The sequence below is a fragment of the Arachis hypogaea genome, chromosome 16 (assembly GCF_003086295.3).
Source record: "Arachis hypogaea cultivar Tifrunner chromosome 16, arahy.Tifrunner.gnm2.J5K5, whole genome shotgun sequence".
NCBI lineage: Eukaryota > Viridiplantae > Streptophyta > Magnoliopsida > Fabales > Fabaceae > Arachis > Arachis hypogaea.
The window spans coordinates 40,814,200-40,820,440 of record NC_092051.1 but is presented as its reverse complement, the minus strand read 5'-3'; the positions used below and the strand labels follow the sequence as shown (position 1 = coordinate 40,820,440).

Genomic DNA, 6,241 nt, shown 5'->3' with positions numbered 1-6,241 from the left:
ATAATAAAATCTCTCGGCAAGGTATAAGAAATTGGAAGTCCACACCAAGTTATCCTTATCAATGATAATGAAAATTGAATCTTAATTTCACTTAGTTAACCCTTACTTAAAGCAGAGGAAGGTCAAGTGACTAATTAGTTTGATCTTCAAATCCTAGTTAATTCCTAAGAAAAGATTGGGATTATTGAAGCTCAGTTCAATTGGCAAGATAACAATTAACAATTATGCTGTTGAGTTGGATAACTCCTGAGTTACTGATTTCTTAACCAAAACAAAAAGGGGAAAAGTAAATCTACTGGAATAAAAATGCCTTCAGATGGGAAGCAATAATCATGTAAATAAAAGAAAGCAATATTAAACTGAAATACCTCAAATTACATTAACAAAAGAACTTAAATCTGACATAGACATGCATGGAAAAATAAATAAAATAAAGAACTTGGGATTGAGAGTTACTCCTAAAACTAAGAGAAGTCCTAAATCCTAATCCTAAGAGAGAGGAGAGAACCTCTCTCTCTAAAAACTACATCTATTCCTAAAATTGTGAATATGAGAGCCTCCCCTATGAATGGATACAGTCCCCCACTTTATAGCCTCTAATCTGTGTTTTCTGGGCCGCAAACTGGGTCAGAAACAGCCCAGAATTCGCTGGTTGCAAATTCAGATTCACTGATTTTTGTCACTTGCGACGTGGCCGCATGGATCACGCGGTCGCATCGCCTAGCGTCAGGGAAATGATGAGCGGATAATTTATACGCTTTTTGGCATTGTTTTTAGTATGTTTTTAGTAGGATCTAGTTACTTTTAGGGATGTTTTCATTAGTTTTTATTTTAAATTCACATTTCTGGACTTTACTATGAGTTTGTGTGTTTTTCTGTGATTTCAGGTATTTTCTGGCTGAAATTGAGGGACTTGAGCAGAAATCAGATTCAGAGGTTGAAAAAGGACTGCTGATGCTGTTGGATTCTGACCTCCCTGCACTCAAAGTGGATTTTCTGGAGCTACAGAACTCGAAATGGCGCTCTTCCAATTGCGTTCGAAAGTAGACATCCAGGGCTTTCCAGAAATATATAATAGTCCATACTTTGGCCAAGAATTGACGACGTAAACTGGCGTTCAACGCCAGCCTTCTGCCCAAATCTGGCGTCCAGCGCCAGAAAAGGATCCAAAACCAGAGTTGAACGCCCAAACTAGCACAGAAACTGGCGTTCAACTCCACAAATGGCCTCTGCACGTGCAACACTCAGGCTCAGCCCAAACACACACCAAGTGGGCCCCGGAAGTGGATTTATGCATCAATTACTTACTCATGTAAACCCTAGTAGCTAGTTTATTATAAATAGGACCTTTTACTAGTGTATTAGGCGTCTTTTTGACCATCTTTGGTCTCAGTTTTATTTCATTGTTCATCTTTAGATTACCTTATGATCCTTTGATCACGTTTCAGAGGGGCTGGCCATCTCGGCCATGCCTGGACCTCTCACTTATGTATTTTCAACGGTAGAGTTTCTACACTCCATAGATTAAGGTGTGGAGCTCTGCTGTTCCTCAAAGATTAATGCAAAGTACTTCTGTTTTCTATTCAATTCATCTTATTTCGCTTCTAAGATATCCATTCGCACCCAAGAACGTGATGAAGGTGATGATTATGTTTGACGCTCATCATCCTTCTCCCTTATGAACGCGTGCCTGACAAACACTTCTGTTCTACATGAAATAAGCTAGAATGAATATCTCTTAGATCTCTTAACCGGAATCTTCGTGGCGTAAGCTAGAATGATGGCGGCATTCAAGAGAATCCGGAAAGTCTAAACCTTGTCTGTGGTATTCCGAGTAGGATTCAATGATTGAATGACTGTGACGAGCTCCTAACTCGCGATTGCAGGGCGTTAGTGACAGACGCAAAAGGATAGTAAATCCTATTCCAGCATGATCGAGAACCGACAGATGAATAGCCGTGCCGTGACAGGGTGCGTGAGCATATTATTCACTGAGAGGATAAGATGAAGCCATTGGCAAGGGTGATGCCTCCAGACGATTAGCCGTGCCGTGACAGGGCATTGGATCATTTTCCCGTGAGATGACCGAAAGTAGCCATTGACAGTGGTGATGTATCACATAAAGCCAGTCATGGAAAGGAGTAAGACTGATTGGATAAAGATAGAAGGAAAGCAGAGGTTCAGTGGAACGAAAAGCATCTCCACTCGCTTATCTGAAATTCCTACCAATGAATTACATAAGTATCTCTATCCCTATTCTATTATTTAATTTCGAAAACTCCATTATCACTTTATATCTGCCTGACTGAGATTTACAAGGTGACCATAGCTTGCTTCATACCAACAATCTCCGTGGGATTCGACCCTTACTCACGTAAGGTATTACTTGGACGACCCAGTGCACTTGCTGGTTAGTTGTATCGAAGTTGTGACAATTATGAATTAAGATTAGAGCACCAAGCTTTGGAGCCATTACCAGGATTTGTTCGAGCCTGGAGATCACAATTTCGTGCACCAAGTTTTTGGCGCCGTTGCCGGGAATTGTTTGAGTTTTCGGCAAGCTTTTGGTCCGGTAACATCAGTGCCAAGTTCGAATCCGGCAACAACACCAAGTTTTTGGCGCCGTTGCCGGGGATTGTTTGAGTTTGGACAACTGACGGTTCATCTTGTTGCTCAGATTAGGTAATTTTCTTTTTATTTTATTTTCAAAAAAATTTTTCAAAAATATTTCTAAAATTTTCTCATCTGTTTTCAAAAAAAAAAAAATGTTTTCAAAAAAATTTTTATTCAAAATTTTTAAGAATGAATTCTAGTGTTTCATGAAGCATGTTGAAGCCTGGCTGGCTGTAAAGCCATGTCCTATTCCTTTGGGAATGAGTATGTCAGGCGTGTCATGTCAGAATTACATGCTGAAGCTTGGCTGGCCATTGGCCATGTCTAGTGTTTTGGACCGGAGCTTTCATTGAAAGCTTGGCTGGCTAGTGAGCCATGTCTAATTCCTGGACTAAAGCTTCAGACTAACACTGCAAGATTCCTGGAATTCATATTAAAAATTTTGGAATCCTTATTTTTCTTTTTCAAGTAATTTTCGAAAAAAATCCAAAAAAAAATTAGAAAATCATAAAAAAAAAATATATTTTGTGTTTCTTGTTTGAGTCTTGAGTCAAGTTATAAGTTTGGTGTCAATTGCATGTGCATCTTGCACTTTTCGAAAATATCATGCATTCATAGTGTTCTTCATGATCTTCAAGTTGTTCTTGGTAAGTCTTCTTGTTTGATCTTGATGATTTTTTGTTTTGTGTCTTTTCATGTTTATCATATGCATTCTTGAATTCTTAGTGTCTAAGCATTAAAGAATTCTAAGTTTGGTGTCTTGCATGTTTTCTTTGCATTAAAAATTTTTCAAAAATATGTTCTTGATGTTCATCATGATCTTCATAGTGTTCTTGGTGTTCATCTTGACATTCATAGCATTCTTGCATGCATTCATTGTTTTGATCTAAAAATTTCATGCATTGCATAATTTTCATGTTTTCATAAAAAATTCAAAAAATCAAAAAAAAATATCTTTCCCTTTTTCTCTCATCAAATTCGAAAATTTGAGTTGACTTTTTCAAAATTTTTTAAAATCAAGTTGTTTCTTATGAGTCAAATCAAATTTTCAATTTGAAAATCTTATCTTTTTCAAAATCTTTTTCAAAAATCAAATCTTTTTCAAATTTCTTAGTTATTTTCGAAAATTTCAAAAATATTTTTCAAAAATCTTTTTCTTATTTTTAATCAAATTTTCGAAAATAACATAAACAATTAATGTTTTGATTCAAAAATTTGAAGTTTGTTACTTGCTTGTTAAGAAAGATTCAAACTTTAAGTTCTAGAATCATATCTTGTGATTTCTTATGAATCAAGTCATTAATTGAGATTTTAAAAATCAAATCTTTTTCAAAACTAATTTCAATCATATCTTTTCAAAAATATCTTCTTATATTATCTTTTTCAAAAATATCTTTTCAAAATATCTTTTCTAACTTCCTAACTTCTTATCTTCTTAAAAATTTGTTTCAACTAACTAACTAACTTTTTGTTTGTTTCTTAACTTTTTCAAAACTACCTAACTAACTCTTTTTCAAAATAATTTTCGAAAATTATCCTTCCCCTATCTCATTCTATTTATTCATTCATATCCTAACATCTCATCTCACCTCTCTTCCATCCTCATAGTTGTGTTTCTTCCATTATATTACATTCTTTGTCTCTCCCTCTTCTTCCACTCACACAGGAATCCCTATACTGTGGTATAAAGGATCTCCATTATTATTATTATTTTTTCTGTGCCTTCTTCTTTGTCATATGAGCAGGAGCAAGGATAAGAACATTCTTGTGGAAGCAGATCCAGAACCTGAAAGGACTCTGAAGAGAAAATTAAGAGAAGCTAAAACACAACAATCCAGAGATAACCTTTCAGAAATTTTCGAACAGGCAGAGGAGATGGCAGCCGAAAATAATAATAATGTAAGGAAGATGCTTGGTGACTTTACTGCACCTAATTCCAATTTACATGGAAGAAGCATCTCCATTCCTGCCATTGGAGCAAACAACTTTGAGCTGAAACCTCAGTTAGTTTCTCTGATGCAGCAGAACTGCAAGTTTCATGGACTTCCATCTGAAGATCCTTTTCAGTTCTTAACTGAATTCTTGCAGATATGTGATACTGTTAAGACTAATGGAGTAGATCCTGAAGTCTACAGGCTCATGCTTTTCCCTTTTGCTGTAAGAGACAGAGCTAGATTATGGTTGGATTCTCAACCCAAAGACAGCCTGAACTCTTGGGATAAGCTGGTCACGGCTTTCTTAGCCAAGTACTTTCCTCCTCAAAAGCTGAGCAAGCTTAGAGCTGATGTTCAAACCTTCAGACAGAAAGAAGGTGAATCCCTCTATGAAGCTTGGGAAAGATACAAACAGTTGACCAAAAAGTGTCCCTCTGACATGCTTTCAGAATAGACCATCCTTGATATATTCTATGATGGTTTATCTGAGCTATCAAAGATGTCACTGGACACTTCTGCAGGTGGATCCATTCACCTAAAGAAAACGCCTGCAGAAGCTCAAGAACTCATTGACATGGTTGCTAATAACCAGTTCATGTACACTTCTGAAAGGAATCCTGTGAATAATGGGACGCCTATGAAGAAGGGAGTTCTTGAAGTTGATACTCTGAATGCCATATTGGCTCAGAATAAAATATTGACTCAGCAAGTCAATATGATCTCTCAGAGTCTGCATGGAATGCAATCTGCATCCAACAGTACTCAAGAGGCATCTTCTGAAGAAGAAGCTTATGATCCTGAGAACCCTGCAATAGCAGAGGTAAATTATTTAGGTGAACCTTATGGAAACACCTATAACTCATCATGGAGAAATCATCCAAATTTCTCATGGAAGGATCAAAAGCCTCAACAAGGCTTTAATAATGGTGGAAGAAACAGGTTTAGCAGCAGCAAGCCTTTTCCATCATCAACTCAGCAACAGACAGAGAACTCTGAACAAAATGCTTCTAATTTAGCAAATCTAGTCTCTGATCTATCTAAAGCCACTGTAAGTTTCATGAATGAAACAAGGTCTTCCATTAGAAATCTGGAAGCACAAGTGGGCCAGCTGAGTAAAAGGATCACTGAAATCCCTCCTAGTACTCTCCCAAGCAATACAGAAGAGAATCCAAAAGGAGAGTGCAAGGCCATTGACATAAGCGCCATGGCCGAACCTGTGAGGAGAGGAGAGGACGTGAATCCCAAGGAGGAAGACCTCCTGGGACGTCCAGTGGTCAATAAGGAGCTTCCCTCTGAGGAACCAAAGGACTCTGGGGCTCATCTAGAGACCATAGAGATTCCATTGAACCTCCTTATGCCCTTCATGAGCTCTGATGAGTATTCCTCTTCTGAAGAGAATGAGGATGTTACTGAAGAGCAAACTGCCAAGTTTCTTGGTGCAATCATGAAGCTGAATGCCAAATTATTTGGCATTGATGCTTGGGAAGTTGAACCTCCCTTGTTCATCAATGAACTAAGTGATCTGGATCAACTGACATTGCCTCAGAAGAGACAGGATCCTGGAAAGTTCATAATACCTTGTACCATAGGCACCATGATCTTTAAGGCTCTGTGTGACCTTGGTTCAGGAATAAACCTCATGCCCCTCTCTGTAATAGAGAAACTGGGAATCTATGGGGTGCAAGCTGCTAAAA

General features: G+C 37.6%; 1 non-coding gene across 1 annotated transcript; it reads right to left on the bottom strand.

The window, feature by feature from the left end:
* Positions 1-4,884: 4,884 nt before the first annotated feature.
* Positions 4,885-4,992, bottom strand: LOC112761503 (small nucleolar RNA R71). The gene has a single exon (XR_003181896.1). It is a non-coding gene; the product is annotated as a small nucleolar RNA R71 (small nucleolar RNA).
* Between the last annotated feature and the right edge of the window lie 1,249 nt (positions 4,993-6,241).